This window comes from Heterocephalus glaber, unplaced genomic scaffold (genome assembly GCF_053883595.1).
Source record: "Heterocephalus glaber isolate CG9 unplaced genomic scaffold, H.glaber_assembly_v1.0 deba00001606, whole genome shotgun sequence".
Classification (NCBI taxonomy): domain Eukaryota; kingdom Metazoa; phylum Chordata; class Mammalia; order Rodentia; family Bathyergidae; genus Heterocephalus; species Heterocephalus glaber.
Genome location: NW_028258377.1, coordinates 19,263,610 through 19,283,668, shown reverse-complemented (window position 1 = coordinate 19,283,668; position 20,059 = coordinate 19,263,610).

Sequence of the window (20,059 nt, the reverse complement as noted above, 5' to 3'; positions counted from 1 at the left end):
TGAGTCATTGTGTCTGTCTTTTGAAGGATAAGAGACATTCGGCCAGGGAACAAGGAGAAAAGACCAGGTGAGGTGAGCATGAAGGGCAAAAGCAGATTCATGTAAAGCATGCTGGTATGTCTGGAACAAGAGAGTGCTGTTTGACTGGTCTAGAAAGTTGAGGAGTGATATTTGCAAGCAGGCTCAGGTAATACAGGGATTTTCTTGCTATGATGAAATGCTAAGCAACAGGAACATAAATGAGTAAGTCCTAAGTCTCAAAAGCATCTGCCAGGATCACTGCTTGTGTTTGTTGTAAAAGCAGCCAGGTGCTCTTCCACCTGCTAAGTTGCATTGTTTTGCCCATCTGATTATCAGCCTCAGCACACTTACTCCAAAAAAGAAAAGACAGAAACAAAGAAAAGGCAAAACACTAGCCTTTGACTGGATCAACACAGCTGATGCTTGAACAGCACAAGTCTGAACTGTATGGGCCCACTTACATGCAGATCTTTTTTTAATGTGTGACAATTTGAAAAAACTCATGTAGCCAAGAAAAGAACTAATTGTTTAGCCTAGAAATACCAAATAATTTCAGAAAAAGTTAAATATTTCATGAGTGTATAAAATCTATGTAGATAATAGTCTATTTTATAATTACTACCATAAAATATATACAAACCTATTATAAAAGTTAAAATTTATCAAAACATTTGCACACAAACACAGACCATACATATGTAGCATTATTCACAGTCAAGAAAAATATAAGCAAATGTAGAGATGCAGTGTACAAAAGCATAATGACATAGAATCAACCGTAGTATATTCTGTACCACTGTAATAACTGTATAGCACCCTCCTGTTGCTACGGTGGTGAGGTCAAGTGTGCTGAGTGTATCAGTTACTTTTCTCCTTGCTGAGACAAAATGCCCAATATCCACAAGTTAAAAGCAGGAAAGGTTTATTCAGCTCATAGTTTGTAGAGGTTTCAGTCTAGTATCAGCTGGCTCCAAGGCAGGGTGACATGGCAGACAAGCATTGCAGAGGAGAAATAGTTCATGGTGGGCAGAAGGTAGCAAAGTAAGCAAGGGATGACCACAGCTCTTTCTATCTGTCCCTTATATCTTATCCAGGCTACTTAGGGGGGGTAGCACTCACAGCCTTAATCCTAGTTCCCTCGATCCTAGCATTGCACCATGAATCAATTCACACTCTAGATCCAGCCACCTCTTTAAAAGCCCCACCTATGACCACATGAGGCTTTGTGGAGGGACCTCTAAATACAAGCCATAACACTGAGTATCTTCTAAATACTGTGTGATGCCAGTCACCTCTGAATAAGCAGTTTATATCCCCAGTGAATTGCATATTCCAGTAAAAAGTGATTTCTCGTAGTTCTCAAGTATTTTTTATCATATATTATACATATACAAAATATATGTTAATAGACTTTCTGTTATTGATAAAGCTTCTGGTGAACAGCAGGCTATTAGCAATTAAGTTTTTGGGGAGTCAAAAGTTATGCTAGGAATTTAGATTGTGCTCCAACCTCTGCATTGTTCAAGGGTCAACTGTACTTGAGTTGAAATACCCACCTGTAATTTCATTAACAAGCTCAGAAATGCAATAGCTGAAGAACTTTAACCAGTAGATGTGACCTACGATAGGTAGTAATCATTTGACCCAATCCCTTGTATTTTAGAAATATGTATTCATTTTATTATCCCAAGTTTATTAGAAACCCCTCAAGGGCAAAAATAAAACCCTAAGTCTAACAGTGGTAGCTTCTATTTCCAACCCCTAGACCCAAAATTTGTCACACTATATTCACAAATGAGGAAACTGAGGCTCAGTGCAATGATAGAGAATACACAAATTCACACTGGAAAGCAAATGGCAGGTGCAGGATTCCAGCACAGACTTGCCTGAACCCTGAGCCTGCACTTCTCTCCACTAGCTCATGTGCGCCCTGCTCCAGACATACTGTGATGCTAGAAATCAAAAACAACAGGCCTGGGGGCTGGAGGAGGGGGACTTAAAAGAACATGAGGGAAGGACCAGGTGAAACTGCAGGAGAAGTATTTAACATCACTAATACTGAATACTCAAATACAGAAATTCAAACTAAATTAGGAGGAGGAGAGGAGCGAGCTAAGAGGATGTGATATTGGACTGTTTAAAAAAGTATCTTGCAGGCCTGACACATGGAAAAACTGGCCTATTTTTGCCATTACTAGTAACCACTCAGTGATCAGGTGCTCAATGATGTATCTGGATTATCTCATTAAGTTCTCATCTTCATAATGATGCTAGGAAGTACTGTGTACTCCCATTTTGCCTATGAAAAAACTGAGGTTCAGAAAAGCTGAGTTCCCTCAGTCTCAGAGATAATAAGAGGAAAAGTCAGAATTTGAACCTAAGTTTGTTAGACTCCAGAACCTAAACTCTCAAACTCATCGTTCTTTGTCTCCCAACAAATGAGAGATTTAATGCTTTCATCAGTGACACAGAGGTATGAATACCCTTGGAAGACAGCCAGGGAGTGCTGGTCTCTAATGTGTCTAAAATGTCTGAGTTCTCTTTCAGACACCAAATCAATGGAGGACCCCAGTGCTCCTTCTGCATGGCCTCTGATAAATTATCTGGATGGACTAGGGTTGGGTTTGTCAGGTGAGTGGATGCTATACACACCTAAAAAAGTGCTCAGCCTGGCAGGGAGCCTCCATATGTGGCTAAGTGGATTTCCCTCTCTAGCAGCAGGCCACAGCCTCCCATCACTATCCAGCCCACATATGAGATCCACACAAATTGTTGGTTGAAATGAATGTGACCTGGCAAGGTAACCGTGGCTCTGTCAGTCACAGTGGAAATTATTCAGAACAAGCCCAACACAGGAAATAGCAACCTGCACCAGATATAGATCTGAAATACAACCACTACTTTCATCATGAAAAGAGTCTTGGAAGGGACTATTCCACCGAGGCAGCCACCAACATTTCATTGCATTTCAACTAATCATTCTACAGGCCTTGCTGCAAATGATTACATCTGGACTATGAAAATGGCAGAAAGACAGTAAGAAAGGAAATGCATAATAAATGAAACAATTACTGAGTGTGGTAAGTATGAGGGAGGAAATAAATGGGGCAATGAGTCAGAGAAAACTGTGGGAGTGAATCGGTTGGTCTCAGCAGGAAACAGTGGGCACACTCGAATCAGGGAATTTATTAAAGAGACAGTTTGCCATAGTTTCGGCAAAATTGGACAAAGTATATGTCAGGCCTGGCCTAAACCAACAGGACAAAGCAAATAGGCTGCTTTTAGCAAACAATAGCAGTTTCTCAGTGAATAGGACAAATGGATTCAAAATGAAGTATACAACCCCCTGGCACAGAGAAGTACAGTGATTGTCTCCACACCTGAGCAGACTGTTCTTGGGCATCCAAGTCATAAACGTTCCTTATGATTATAGTCCCTTCCCCAAAATTTATGTAAGTATAGTCTTCCTTCCCTGCTAGCTGCTAGAATCTCCTGATTTTAGTCCCTGTTCACTGGAATAAACTTTTCTTTTTCACAACAAGTTTATTTTTGACAAGTGGATTCATGTGTGCCATTTATAACAGTATAAACTTATATGGGCTAAAAACAGTGAAACACCATTTCCACTTCTAGGCCGGAAGGGGCAAGGAAAAAAAGCAGTTTCCAGAACCTGGAACAAGAAATAATGGAGGAGCTTGTTTCTCAGGAGCAGTGACCTTTGGAGGAAACACTGCCAAGCAGGCTGACCAGCAGGAAGGAGCAGGAGTAATAAATAAGACCAAATATCAGGCATGATGTTTATTTCTGGGCCCAACTTTGGGACACTTCACTTCTAGGAGGAATTTCTTTGAATGCAGGCTCAACAAGGCCAGGTTAGGAAGATGAGAAGGCCACCCAAGAGAAAGGCTCAAGACTCCATAGTTATCTCACACTAACACATACACACTCCAAGTACAGTAGCATTCGCAGTCATCCTGGGACTTGGCCCAAATGTAAAGGCACTATTTGCAAACCAGGCCAACTTAGAGCAAATGAGCTCCCTCTTCCTTGTCAGGCTGGGAAGTAGCATTCTGTATACCCTGAGAAATGATGTTGGGTAAGCCACTTAGCATGTTCAGGCCTCAACTTTCTAATTTTTCAAAAAAAGAGAGCATTAAGTTTAATGATTTGTAGGTACCAGGTAATGGAAGTAAAAGGAAGTGGCACAGACTTTGGAGTCAGGCAGCTTTGAGTTCAAGCTTTCTGTACATCCAGCTGGCTCACCTTGGGCGTGTAACTTCCCTGGGTTTCAAGCTTCTCAATTTTCCAATGGGATAATAATATCTATCCAGCCCAATCATAGCATTTAAACAAAGTGTCTAAAATCCTTAACATTTTTTGCACAGAACAGGAACTCACAAATGTCTATTCCTGTCCTTCAAGGCAATATAACACAAGGAGCAAGAGAGCAGGCTCTGAGATCTATAACATAGGTTTAAAAACAACCAGCTCTACTACTCTCTAATCAGAAACCTTGGGTCACTTAATCTTTCTCTTCTATAAAATAGGGCAAAAAATGCTGCTATCCCCCACAGTGTTTTTGCCAGAATCAAATGAAATAAAACATATTGGGCATTTAGAACTTGTGGGATATGGCAATATTGATTATGCCCAAAGCAGGCTGTAGAGAGTTAACCCCACAACTGGCTTGTTTACAAAAGTGAGTCCAGCCAAAGCCTACATGTCAAAGTCAGAGTAACTCGCATCTGAATTCCATTCCCACAACTAAAACCTTCTTAGTAGAAGGACAATGTTCTGATTGCAACCATATATTTTGTCTATTCTATCCTAAATCGAGAATGCTTTGTTTTGTTCTTTATGAGCCTTGCTTACATTAATTTCCATAGAAACCAAGGACTACACATCCTCACATGTAGTACTATCCTTCCATGTAGCTCACCTTTACCCCAATTGATTACCAATAAAAATGAGTGGCTTGGGAAGACCAGGGCCTTTGTCAAGTTGCACCAGCACTGGTCATCCTGGCATCTACTTTCTGTCTCTCTTAGTTTTGTCTTTTAGGGTTTTTTTCCCCCTCAGGCCTATGTTGTACACTGGGCAGGAGACTGGAGCCTACTGCAGAGGTTTTCAGTAATGTTTCAGGGGTCGCCAATAAGAACATCTTCCTTCAGCTATAATATTTTGCAGCTAAATATATTACAAAGAGCTTTTTAGAATGTTCTGTGAGATTTTTCTCAGTAGTTTAGTTCAACAAAGTTACCTTATATAATGTGAAATAGGAAGAAAAGGGGCAAAGGGGAAGGAAGTGAGAGGGCTAGGGGAAAGGATAGAAGGGAATGGGATTAATATGAGAAAATGGGAAAACAGGAACAAAATCTTTGTAAATAGGGAGGAATGGAGGGGTTGAAGGGAGGGCTGGGCAAGGGTGAAAAATAAGAACCAAGAGAGGCTATGTAAAGGTGCAAATTTCCAATGATGAATGTCATTACATTGTATACCTAAAATGTACCAATGATTAGAATGAATAATCGATAATGTAAAATAGGAAGAAAAGGTCCAAAGGGGTAGGGGTTGTGGGAGGGTCAGGGGAAAGGAAAGAAGGGAAAGGAAAAATGATGAGAAATGGAAAAAATGGAAATAAAGTCTTTGTAAATAGGGAAGGGTGGAGGGCGTGAAGGGAGGGCTAGGAATGGGGAAAAAATAAGAACCAAGATGCATTATGTAAAGGTACAATTCCCAGTGAGAAATGTAATTGTGTTGTATACCTAAAATGTACCAATAAAAGAATTTAATGTAAAAAAAAACAAAGTTACCTTATAAAGAGCTTTCCAGAATGTTCTGTGAAATTTTTTCAGTATTTTTAGTTCAAAACAGTTACCTGGAGTTGGTTAGATATAGTGTTGCCAGAATTTTCACTGTAACAAGATTGTACCAATAAGCCCCTAACCTAACCTTGCCTTGCCCTACGTGACAAGCAATCAAGATGCACACTATCTTGTGCATGGCAGAGAGAGAACACCAGACAAAAATAATTGATTACCTCAGATTTCCAAGGGACCAAAGAAGCTCTGACCCCAGCCCTCCACATATTAATTTATTGCCCTAACTGCTTTTTCAGCTCCCTGGGGTGACCTGGTATGAAACATAAGAAATTTAGGTGACTGAGAAGGGAGCTACTAATTTAAATGAATAGCTTTGACAAAATGAGCCCCCCTGAAGGGCTCTGAGGGAGATAATGGTGGCTTCTTTTCCAAAGTAGAGTCAGGATAGTTGTTTATTGCCTCTAGGCCCACCCAAACATTGCTATAGCAACAAATGACTTAGCAACACTTTTGAACAGACTGCTTCTTTGAAAGAGTTTACATAATAGGGAAGATGTGAGTTCTCTCTGGAAGGGATAACCTAAGGATTTTTTTTCTACCCTTTTCTTAAACATAAGGACACTGAAGGAATAATCCTCTTTCAAAAGCTGTACAATAAGGGAGAAAAGAATGAAAGGCTTTACACTAAAATGTTAGCATTTATGTTTCCTAAGTAGAGTGATTACAGGTGATTTGTTTTTCTTTTTTGGGCACCATAGTGAGTCTTCCATGACGTTCTCTATTCTTTTTTTTTTTTTTTTTCATTTACACTAGTATTCCATTTCTTTTCTGAAAAACACTATTTTTATTCATCATTCTATCATACTTTTCTAACACACAATGTATCTGTGAATTGGAACTAAATGTTTAGATGTATTAATTTACTTTAAGTAGTACATAGAATATGACAATTATATTTATAAATTATATATGTGGTACAATGTCATGTATACTCTACATATATACATTATGTAATGTTTAAATCAGCTTAAACCTATCTCTTCAAACATCATTTCTTGAGTTGTTTTATAACTAGAAAATTCTACATTGAAAACAATAAATCGGCTATAAGAAAGAAGCCTGGAAACATGGAACATGCATATGTGGCCCAAATGAGGATTAGGCACCAGTGGAGGAATGGCCCAAGGGGTTTTGTGACCTTCTGGCTTTTGCTATTATTAACTCAAAATGGCTCAAAGGTTAATGAGTGACACATAGCCAAAGGACATCTTTTTGAGGGGAAAATTTAAAGCCTACCAGCCTTGGACTGGAGAAAAGGAGTCCTACCACTGCCCACTCCCCTACTAATCTCTTGACTCAGCAGTGCATGGAACAATTCTCCTAAGGAAATCAAAACAATGTTTCTTTGTGAAAAGTAAAAATGTCAGTTGTTACCTGATATGAGGGTTTACCAAGGGATATTATGACTTTGGAGGAAAATGAGATTTGAGAAAAAGCCCACATGATGTGTGGATATTTATTTTTATATTGTGAATATATTACCTTTCTGTTGTGACCAAATACTTGAGATAACTCAAAAGGAGAACATGTATTTTTAGGCTTACAGTTTCACAGGTTTCAGTCCATGGGTACTTGGCCGTATCACTTTGGGCCTGTGGTGGCACAGTACATTGTGGGGTGGGGAGTGGCACAGGAGGCTGCTCATCTCATGCTGAGGAATCAGAGACAAGAAACAAAGAGAGAAGTGTCAGAGTCTCAATATCCCACTCAAGGCACAGACCCAATAACCTAATTTCTTTATACTAGGCCCCACTTTCTAAATGTTTCATCACTTCCCACGCCTTTGATACACAGGCTTCTGTGGAACATTTAATATCCAAACTAAATAGTAAATTTGGTGATTCATGAAGGTCTTAGGATGTTTTCCTACAAAAGTATTTTTTTCCATTGGTCAATATAATTGTTTTATGGATTGAAGGAATCTGACCGTCACCATCTTGGTTTGAGCAGAAATCACTTTAAATCCTTTCCTCCTGCTATGCTTTTTCACCTGCTGCAGATGTATAGTCATGGTGTGATAAGGTCCCAGTAAGCACTGCCACACCCTATAATTCTCAATGATTGTTCAGCTCTGCTCTTGACAAACAACATGCTACTCCTTATACATTCTCAAGTTCTGTCCCTGGCAGATAGCCACAACTCTTTTGTACTGAACTCTCCCACCTAAAGTCCCATTGTGACATTTTCCTTCCACAGACCCCCTTTTTATGCTCATGGCCCTATAAAGAAAGGCCTTATAGCCTGTACAAGAGTTGGTCAGTTTGGTCTCCTGTGCCGGAGGGGTTCCTCTCAAATTTGTCCTGTGAGGTCACACCTCAGTTTCTTTGCCTTTTTCCTAACATGGGTGGGAAATGAAAGAGAAGGGGAATTTCAAGGGGAAAATAATCTAAGACAGAAAAACTTTCACATGTGTTTGTTAACACGTGTTTAGGCATCTGTTTAAAAGAATTCATAGTAGTGCAATAAATATTTAAACAACTATAATACTTCACAAACAATATAATGCAATAGTTAAAAAACACAGACTTAGGATCAGATTTGCATCTGAATCCAGTTCTGCAAGTAATCAATTTTGTGACCTTTAGCCATTTGTTCAAGCTTTCAAAAGGGGACAGTATAGCTAGGATTTGAACCTTTGCATACATGATTTAAGGCCTAAGATCCTTAAAGGTTTAGATAAGAAGTGTGTCTTTCCAAGGAGTCTTCAGCTTCCTCTGATCTACTTGGACAATCTTGTCTTGCTCCAGTTGCAGTTCTGACTGGGTAGTATTCTGCCCTCAGCCCCCTGTGCCTAAGAATCCAGGCTTTGGGACACTTTGTTTAGGCTTTCCCATCCATCTCCATTTCTAATTTTGTCAGAACCATGAATTAAATAGAAAACATCTTATTTATTTTGTGTCCAGAGGCTTGCAGACACACACTATAAATCATAAAGAATAATTAATAAAAATAAAAATAAAAATAGAGCTACTGTTGAAAGCTGCCTTAGGGGACATCTTTCAGGTTGTCAGATACCAAGGCCTGTGTGGCTGAAGGGTTCATAGAGTGAAAAACAAGGGTGAGAGATTAAGAAAGACAAAGAGATTTAATAAAGTATAGGTGGGGCTGGGTGGGGCTCTTGACTCCTGATGGGAGGAAAAGACCACCAAACAAATGGCCACACATTTATTTATAGTAGTAGAGGTAAAAGGAACTACAGGGGGAGGTAAAAGGAACTGGCTGATTGGAAGAGTGTGGAGGAGATAATGCTTGATGTTTCTCTGGCAAATGGGAATGGGCAGGAAGGAAGACAGTCCTCTTCTCCGCCAGACCTTGCTCCACCACGCCCTCTGGTTGCCTGTTCTCCTTCGGGGCCCTGCCTCCTCCGCGGGAGGAGGCGAGTTAGGCCTGGCCACAGTGATCTACAGTGCATCGTTCCCAGCAGTCAGGGAGCCCCAGAAAGCCGACTTCCTCTTTTGTCATACCAGAATAAACCACAAGAAAAAGAATCAGGAAGTAACAGGAATTTTAAGGCTAAGTAGAGAGAGATTCCCAGTCCCATCCACTTTCTGAGCCAGCCATGCAACTTCTTATCCTTTTCTACAAAAACAGTAAATCCATATATAAATGTGCCAAGTCCTTTCCACAGATGATCAAATGCAATCCTTACAACAACCCTACTGAGTGTACACTTAAATTATCCTCATTTCATACATGAGACACTGAAGACTTAGGCTAAGTATCTCTAGAACGTACAGCTTATACACTGTAGCACATACTAGGCTGCTAAGCACTTTTAGTTCCTTCTTGAAAGTCCTTTCTGAGCATTCCATCCCAAAATCCAAAACTGTGTGCCTGATGCAAGAATTAGACCAGCAAAAATGTCACGTTAAATATACTATGCACTTCAAACCAGCTCCCCTCTTCAGGAGATAGGCAAAAGTTTCTTAGTCACTGAACACAAACTCTCTGATTCACTCTGAGCCACGACTGAACTAAGTACAGCAGTCTCCTCTTCCCTGTGATTTCCCTTCCTATGGTTTTGGTTACCTGTGGTCAACCAATGTCACAAAATACTAAGTGGAAAATTCCAGAAATAAATAATTCACAAGTTTCTAAAAATTTTTATTACTATATATTGTAATTGTTCTATCTTGTTACCGTTGTTAATCTCTCTTAGTGTGCCCAACTTAACCATAGTATTTGTAGGGTGTGATACCAGCCAAGGTTTCAGGCATCCCCTGGGTGTCTTAGAACATATTCCCTGAGGATGAAACAGTGGCAATCCTAGCATAACAGGCAAAGAAAACCCCACTGCAATCTCAGTCTAGTTGAAGAGACAGACAAGAAAACAAACTCAGCAAATGTGTTGGGGTGGTCTCGAGAACTGAGGGGATACACTGAGAGGATGTAGGGGAGATGAGTTCCTAAGCAGAGGCCTTTGCAAGCTCAGACACAATATGGAGAAAGCAGGCAGCTCAGCTATCACCCTGCTGAAGAATCTTGAACCTCTCTGAGCCTCAACTTCCTCAAGTATAAAATGAGTATAAAATATTTCAAAGGGCTCTAATAATGAAAAAAGGTAGTGTAGGTCATGCTTAACACCCCATCCTTCTACTACCATGTCTATGCTAATTCTCCCTCCTATATATTGCTTTAATCTTGTTTCCATCTCTTTTGCCAACATTTGAAAAAAGGCATTCTAGTTTTCTGCAAGGATTATTGCAATACACTCCAAACTAGACCTCTTGTCTTTGTTCCTTCTTTTCCTGAAGCCAAAGTTATCCTTTAAACCACAAATACGATCGTATCAACCATCGCCATCCCATCCCTACCTGTGTAGGACTCCTTAGTGGTTTCTATCAGGTGTCGATAGAGACACTATAACCCCTGATACAGCCTCCTCAGCCTGTCATGGCCTGGCCCCCAGCCCTCTCTAGTCTCATCTAGCCCTCAGCTCACTCCCTCCCTGCATTCCAGGCTTGTTGATATTCTTTCAGACTCATCCATCCAGCAGGCAGCTTCCTGGTGCAGTGCCCGTGAATAGCTGTTCCCTCTGCCTGGAACGCTCTCATCTTCTCATTTCAGCCTGAATGTTTCTTTCTCAGGACATTGTTTCCTGAAAGCTGCCCTCCTATTCATGTTGCATCCCTTCAGGACATGCCTCCTTCTATGACAGTGTTTGTCACATAATATACATAAGCATGTGCTTCATAATGATGTTTTGGTCAGCAATGGAATGCTTATACAGTGGTACTGATATAAGACCTCCAAATGATATAAGGGAAATAATACAACTTCCAACCTGCTAGATGTCAGATATGCTGAGTTCACCTTCCCCCAAATTGAAAAATGAATTCTAAGGAACAAGGAGGTTAAGAGTAGGAAATATTTATTGAGAGGGAGAGATTTAAGCTCCTGAGAGGGAGAAGGGGTCCAAGTGGGTTGCCTAGGGACCCCACTTCACAGGGGAAGTTTTATAAAGCAAAATCATGAAGTGAGTATAACGTGGGACAAAATTCTGATCAACCAATAAGATCAACCAAGTATAGCCGCTTAGATAATACTGAGATAGAGCCAGAGGTCTTGGTCATCCACTACGGTACTGATGTCTAGCTAGACTTTATTAGGCCAGGTGTTACCACTTTTCCCTGGGGAAGTATGTAGGCCTGGTTATTTCTTTTATCTTGAGGCTTGGCCTCCAACAGATGTGCCTTTGGCCACAGCTGTAATGTGTTTTCACCTTTTATATTGACTCCCTTGAGGGCCCAGCCTTATCTGATTGCTTATAATATTTCTGCCTAACTTAGCTGTCTATAATAGTACCTCGGAACTTGCTAACCGGCTTAGGAGTCATCATGAGTACCAAAGAAATGAGTACCAAACAAGTTGTTTTAGCAAGTCACAAGGCAACTGACACCAAGTTCAAGCTTTCACATCGAGTATCAAACAAACAAGTACCATGACAAAAATTTCACGTCATAACGTGTCAAGTACCAAAACTGATGAGTTTCAGCAGTTGAGTACTAAGGTATGACTGTACAGTATAATGGTCCCATCAGATATATCACCTAGTGATGTTGTAGCCATCCTAGTTCATGTAAGCACACTCTGATGTTCACACAATGATGAAATCACTGAACACCACATTTCTCAGAATTTATCCCATTTGTGTGATCTGTGAATTCTGGTCTGTTTCCTCCTCCACACCACAGGCTCCATGATAAACAGTGACTTACCTCAATATGCCTAATACTTAGCACAGTGTCTGACACAGAAGAGATTCAAGACAGATTTGTTGTGTGATACTAACTGCATGGTACTCAGTAAGTTTACAAAACACAGGAATCCCCTTTTCCTTGCCCAGGGCCTCTGATGGTTCAAAGTTTTAAAAGCTTGCTTTTGTTTCGTGTTGCTTTAATGAAACAGATGGTCTGTCAAGAGTCTCCAACAATGCAGACTACTGCTTCTCCCTCAGTAAGAGATGGTCAGCAGAGGGCCCCACAGGAACAATTATTGAGGTCAGGTCAGTGAAAACAGCAGCTGCTAGGAGACAGCAGATCTTGACCCTAAATTTGTCAATCCTTGAAAAGCTCAGAGTGAACACCACCATTAGGATGCAAAATACAGCAGCACTCTAGCCTCCCATATCCAAAACCCATCTGATCTGGCCTCAAAAACAGCTCAGAGGGCAGGAGAGCAGAGCCCTGTGTAGGTTATTTTAATGCAAACCCACTTCTTGCTCCTGGACTTTTCAGTTTCACGCTAAAGAATTTGTAATCAAGAGTTCATACTGTTTGGTAGAATCATGCGTGAGCGTTAAGGGAGATTTGCTTTCTTTGGGGGCTACTTTTTGCTTGCCAGTCAATAGTTTTATTTCCATTTTAATTTTTAGAGCATCTGCCCCCCAGCAACAGCCTGTGGTTTGGAATTCATGACTGTTGTGTGTTTACGCACTATGCTTGCTTGTAATTGACAAATTTAAATTCTAGTCATATTTCATTTATTACCCAGACCCAGGGAAAAATTCTCGGCGGAAACCTAATTACAGCGACAGTGCCACAAGGTAATTGCTGGGAAAGAACTCCTGCAGCGGCAGGGCTAAATATTTCATATGCCCATAAAATGATTACGCTGACAAGATTCTGAAAAATAATAAAATCTGTTTAATAAAAAAGAAGCAAAATATCAGTGTTTTTACACACAAAGTATTAAAACATCCTTCATTTTGGACAGATCCTAAGTCATTTGATTTTTATTCAAATGATGATCCACAGCCAAGATAGCTCTTTTATCAGAGGCCATGGTTCTACCCGAGGCTGTCAGGCCTGGTGTGGTCTTTCAGAAAAGTTACAAGTCTGTTTTTTATTGTTCTTCTCGATCTTTAGTCTGTGTTCTAGGATCAGAAAGCAAACAGAATAAAGGGGTTGCCGTTAGTTCAGATTATTGCGTTTAGATTGCTACCGCTCATCAACTTTCCTCTCAGCTACCAAGGGCTCAGAAGTCATGAAATTGTAGCTTCTGCTGCCAGAGCTTTGCTGAGTCCTGCAGGGTCCTGGGGATCTTGGATTCTTTGACTGTCCTGGATTCCACATAGCAGGGGCCAATTTAATCTTTCAGCTATTGAACGAAGACATACAAGTTTTACTATGTGCCAGGAGCTTTACTAGGCACAGGATAGTGATGATGAACAAGACAATCAGTTCTCTCCCTTAATAGAGGTATATTACAGTAAAAGAAGAAAGATAAAAACAGAAAAACAGAAACATGAAACACATAAATTATATCAAGTATCACATGGAAACAGTGAAGGGGCTGGGATGGACAATGGAGTGATCCTTGAGGATAGCCTCCCTGTGCCCCAAAACATTTAAAAGGAGCCTATCTGAGTGGCTCAGAGAAAACAACTGCAAAACAACTGTTGTCATGTGTGGTGGATTAACTAATGGGCAACTTGTAACGCCCAGCTGAACTGAATCAGCATAGTCTGGGCATGGAAGATCCACCTGAGGATTGTTGCCAATAGCCAAAAAAGAGAACTGGAGGGGAAGATCAGGCTGTTGATTTCTTATATGCTTGCTATGGATGGTTTTCTTGATGTAAATTTGGCTATTCTCCATGGAGGAGGAGCTCAGGGCCTCGCTGTCCCTGGGAATGGCTGCTGTCCTCATCAGGGGAGCTCTGATCTTCACCGTGAGCATCACTTCCTGGCTCCAATACAGATCCTTCAGCGTGGTGTCACAAATCCTTCATCCCACCAGCGTAGGTTTTCTGGCTTCCACCATTGGCCTTTGGGCCTTCCAGGTGCAGATCTTTGATTTGGACAAACATGAGACTTTGCCATGGGCTCTAGGCCACTGGGTGGACTCGCGGGTGAAGTTGGCTTGGACTCTAGGCCTTTAGCTCGATTTGTGTGGGACATTGCTGTGGGATCCAGGCTGGATATTTTGGCCCTCTAGTGTGCATCTAATCTCTTGCATTCCTCTGTATTTGAATTTTTGGGTAAATATCATAAAATAATCCTATAAATTATGTGTCCTGTATTAAATGTATTCCCTTACCAAAACCCTGACTACAACATCATGTATTAGAGCTGAAAGGAAAGTGGTGGAAAGGGAGGCTGGAGCTCTATAGACCAGGATCAGACGTGTAGTTTGTTCCAAGTACTAGAGGAAACCACTGGAGCGTTTTAAGGTAGGCACATGATCCAATTTACACTTATCCCTGAGGTAGTGTGTAGAGTGAACTGTAGAGGACAAGAATAACAGTGAGAAGCCAGTAAGCAACTCTTGGAAGCAGCTTGGACAGGGGTGGGTGATATCCTACAGGAAGGGTATGGCAGCAGAGGTAGAAAAAGGAGTTTTGAGTACAAAACTATACATATAAAATATAAGTATTTAAAAAATCACATAACATCTCAGATCTTCGCTCTAGACTTTCCATTATGATGGCAAATAAAACTAGAGGACCCCCTCATAGAGACCTGCAAAAAAAATCAAACCACCAGGAAACAGAAGAAATAAAACATAAATCATAATGAACTTGAAGCTGGCATACCCATTCCTTTTTTCCATCTCAAAGAATGAAGGAAATAGTGTGGATCTGTTTCTTGCTGGGCCAGGGGAGACTTTACACACCAACATTTTCCATTCTTATTAAGGAGATCTTATTTAGGACTAAAGTTGTATAAATATTTAAGGGAAAAAGAAACTACTGAATCCTGGCATCAAGTGTTAAAATAAGTTTCAACTGTGGTCATCCACTTGATGCTTTCCCCTAACGTGGCATACAGTCCACATAGGTTAAAATGGAAGGGGGGTTAAAGATGCAGATTTGGGGAGCCCCACCTGAAATTTACTAAGCTAGAGTCTTTGTGGTGGGTCCCCAAATCTGCATTTGCACAAGCTCCCTGAATAATCTGCAGCGTAAAGTTTCAGAAGATCTCCTTAAAGTGATTGATGTATCATATTGAGAAATTACCTGAACAGTTTAAAATAAAGAGCAGGACATATAGGACATAAAGGCTAAATAATAAACACAAAGAAACAAAATCATCCTTAAACTTACAATCATGTTAATAAGCATTGTTAGCATCTTGGTGACTATTCTTCCAAACTTCCTTTTACACACACATATATATGTTCCCTTTCTTATAACAAAAGATACACACACACACACACACACACACACACATATAAAAAGATAAACACATATTCTGGTGAAACTGATTTCATGAACCTAATATGTCTTTTCATAAAGATGCTCATTCTTCATTGCATGACCAGCAGATGAGGCTGTGTGGAGGGGGTGGGCAATGCTCAAGGGGAGACAACATCCAATCACGATCTATGCCTTTAATAAACACAGGAAGTATTGTTGGAGGATGGATGGTTGACATAATACAATTAGAAACATATTTTATTTGGGGACAGAGACAGGTATTCTCTGATTGGTGGATCTCTGGAAATAAACACAACTTGTGTCATGAGTATACCCTGCTAGATGAAGGCATCTTCTAAAAAGCCAGGCACAAAGAATTTTCAGACAAAAAGACATGGCAAGCAACTATCAAAACACATTGCCTTGCTGAATATTGTCAGCTATCTGATTCTTCAAACACCTAGCTTCCTCCTTGCATCACAGGGATGTTGAAGGATGCTTAAATTCTGACACAGTAAGTGTTATCCATGTTAGTATTTTGAACATCGCATTAGAAAACTTCAGCATTCTCTTGGCTTCCCTCCCTACTGAATCTACAAGGTTTCACACTGTTTGCTTTTCCTGTTTCATGGTTGAAATATCTGGGATAGACACTTGCCAGATTTAGCAAATAAAATAACAGAATTTTGAGTTGAATTTTAATCTCAGGTAAATAATAATATATTTTGAATTTAAGTATGTGCATCCATTCAGGACAAATTTATCCTAAAAAAACTGTCTGTTATTTCTCTAAATTTGAATTTAAATGAGTGTTCCACATTTTATCTGATGACACTGTTTGGGTAATGTCCTATTTCAAGAGAAATGTTGTTACACAACTGTAATTTCTTAATTAGAAGTGAAAACACTTAAGCTAACCTAGAAACAATGTGGATTTTCATTACTAACATATTTCTGTGTTTCAGAAGTGTTTCTCCTGAAGAAAATGAAAATGACTGTCTGATGTAACACCAGCTACTTGACGAAGACTATAGGTAAAGAATGCAACCTTCATTTTAGATCACAGTGGCTATAGTCTTCTGCTTGCTTCTTTCTTCCTTTTCATAACTGACCATGGGGAAAGCACTGGCTATTTGGATGTATAGGAATTTCCTTGATCTTTCCAACACTGGTTATGATTCTCAGGTAATAATCCAAATATGTGCTCAGATTGCTACCTATCAAATTTGTGCACACAGTGGTTGTATAAAGCCATATTCTGAAGGGAGTTGATGCTCTAACAGGCAGCAGTCCTTAGACACAGAGGCCAGCACTTTTAATTGATAATGAGCAGGCAGAGGACGGAAGCTCCTCTGCTTCCCTCTGCCCCAGGCAGAGAAATGGGAGCTCTGAGATCTAGGGGAAGAATTGGAATAATTTACTCAATTTGTTTTCCTGGAAACCAAGACTTTATGTCAAGAATTTGTAATAAAACTAACTGAGGCACTCACACTCGGCTCCATAAAATGCTTAATCACATTGTTCTGTAACAGCTTTTCTCTTTATGGGAGAATTTACCAGCTTTTTAATCTCCTTTATTTGATTAACATCAGAATCAACAACTGCAGCCCGTGTTGGGTTCTGGTAACTATTGTATAGTATTTGCAAACTTATTAAGGAAGATAGACTTTTTTTTAAGGCTTCAACTATAACAGTATCAAGCTTTAAGTACCAGATGATACTTTACAAGTTTTTCTATTAAGAAAAAAAATTAAAAGTCAGAATATATAGGTAAACACTACAGTAAGTATTCATCATTGCTCCATGACAAATTTATTGTGGTAAATACAATATTAGAGATTTTTTTCTGAGTTTTTTTTTTAATGTTTTTTTTCCTCTTACAACAATTGATTTTTTTAATGAATAATAAATGACCTAATGATGTTCTGTTCCACATGACAGTAGTTTGAATCTATTTATAAGAAGTAATCAGCACTCTTGGATGGGAGGAAGCCCTTTAGATTCTATCAAAAGTCCAGTAAGGAGGCTCCTAGTCACAGGCAGTTAAGCAATGACATTTTCTGAAAACACCTGATGGATTCTGAATTTAATTTAGTGCTTGGGACACTAAATCCCAACCGGCCCCGGCCCCATTGTCACTTGATTCTCTCCATCTTAATGCCATCTCCACTCACCTACTTTTAAAAAATTTATTTCTCCTAAACATCTTATTTTTTCCTGCTTTGATGTACAGGGAGTTTCGAAACATAAATGTGGAACCATAAGGGTGTGCATCAAAATAAAGGAAGGGGGGAATAAGGGCACATCTGATACATTTTTTGTTAAGATAGTCTTATTCTGAAATTATATTCTTCCTTTTATTTTCTGCCTATTGTTCTGATGTCAAATTATCCTTGCTCTTATAAAATAGTGACAGCAATTATTTTTGTTTTGCTTTGTACTGTTTATGTCCTTAATTCAGAAAATAAATATTCCTCACCCCATTGGTCATCTCACATTTATATACTAGTGTGTACATTATTACATGCATGTTTAAGTTCAATGATCTATGAAATCCAAAACATTTAGAAGATATGATGCACTCATTTACTATCTCAAGAGAGAGTATATTAGTTTGCTAGGTTGCCAGAACAAAACACTACAGACTAAGCGGCTTATACAGCAGAAATATTTTTTCTTAGTTCTAGAGGCTGGAAGTCCAAGATCAAGATGTCAGCAGGTTTGGCTTCTTCAAAGGTTTCTCCTTGGATTGCAGGTGGCCACTTTTTTGTTGTGTCCTGTACATACATCCTTGATATCTCTCTGCACACCCCTGGTGTCTAACTGCATGTCTAATGTTCTCTTTCTATAGGGATACAATTTAGACTGGGTTAGGGTCGACTCTAACACACCTATTTTAATATAACCACTTCTGTAAAGGTCTTGTCTCCAAATATATTGTGAAGTATCAGGGTTTAGGATTTCAACATATGAATTTGACAAGAACACAATTCAGCCCATGGCTTTCTCCAGTCTAGGAGACAAGATGGTACAAAGGAAACAACATAAGGGTCCAAAATCACACCGACAGGATGTACATCTGGGTTCTGACCATTCCTTGCCTTGTAACTCTGAGCAGAAACTAAACTCTCTGAGACTGAGCTTCTTTTTCCATATAACTTGAATGAAAGCTACATTACCATTACCAGAAGGTTAAAGCTCCTAACATAATAAATGATACACAATGAATGCTCAAAGAATGCTTGTTGTCAGCTCTTCTCTGACTCTGTCTACCTTTACTCATCACACACAGAATCAAATAAAAAATGCTCAACATACATAAATTGGCACTAGCAAGTGTTTGAATTTAAAATATTAAGTGAGGGAAGCATTGGAATAGAGATTAGTATGAAACTGCTGTGTTGGGTTGGGTTAACTCAGGAAGCCTGTCTCTAAGAATTTTTAAAGACATGTGTAGCACACTGAGAATTAAGGAGTTTTAGAAGGGGAAGGATTATTGGAAAGCATCTAATCCTACAGTCTATAAACCAGAGAACATGTTCTACTAGTGCCCAAGGAATATTTTATGTGGTATATAGACATTAAATAACATGTACTCAGTAAGAGTTATTCCTCTTCCAACTCTTTCAATCCTTCTGATTATGTCCAAAAGAAAGTCTGAATTTGGGCTCAGCTGCCTTTAACATGCCTCCAATACTCAGGAAGAACCCATTTTAACAAAGATCAGGCTGCATAGCCGTTGCATCAGGAGGCAAGCTCATGTAATGATTTAGAATATTGTCTAATTTTCATTGTCTTTTTTCCTATAGTCCATTTACACTGATTTTTAGGAAAATTTAAATTTTAAAAGAAAGTAAACTTAAAACATAAAGGTAATAATATAGGTAGTTAAGGATAAAGCAAGCAATCATTCCAGTGGCCCATCCATGAGTGAAATTTAGGAAAAAGTAATTTAGCCCATCCCTCTTGTAAGGAAATTGGTGAGGAAACTGAGGTTCTGGAAAAGGAAGGTACTCTTCCGAGATCCCATAGCTAACTTTCACTAGGATCTAATACACATCAGACAATTTCCACACTGCTAACCTGAAAAAAATTGCATATAAAATAACCAACAGGGTGTGATGTGAGCTGTTGGAAAGCATTCGTTCAAGAGGCTGGCATGTATTAGGGGAGGCTTAGGGAAGGTAAAGACTTCCACATCTGCTACTGATGCTGGGGACCAAAACTTCTCACCAAATCTAGGGCAATAGCCAGGACACCAAGAAGTCCCGGCACCAGCCCCAAAGGTTGTAGTGGCAAAGATTCCTCATGGTCTCAAGCAAAGATGGCTTGAATCCCAGTTTCTCCACTTGGCAAGAAACTTATAGTGTCTCTCTCAGCTCATCTGTGCTAATGACTCATCTGTAAACATGTATAGAAATGATAATAGCTACCCTTTATGGGGCACTTATCTGCCAAAAACCATTGATAAATTATCTCACTTAACCCTCAAAATAACACCCGAAGACGGTTATTAC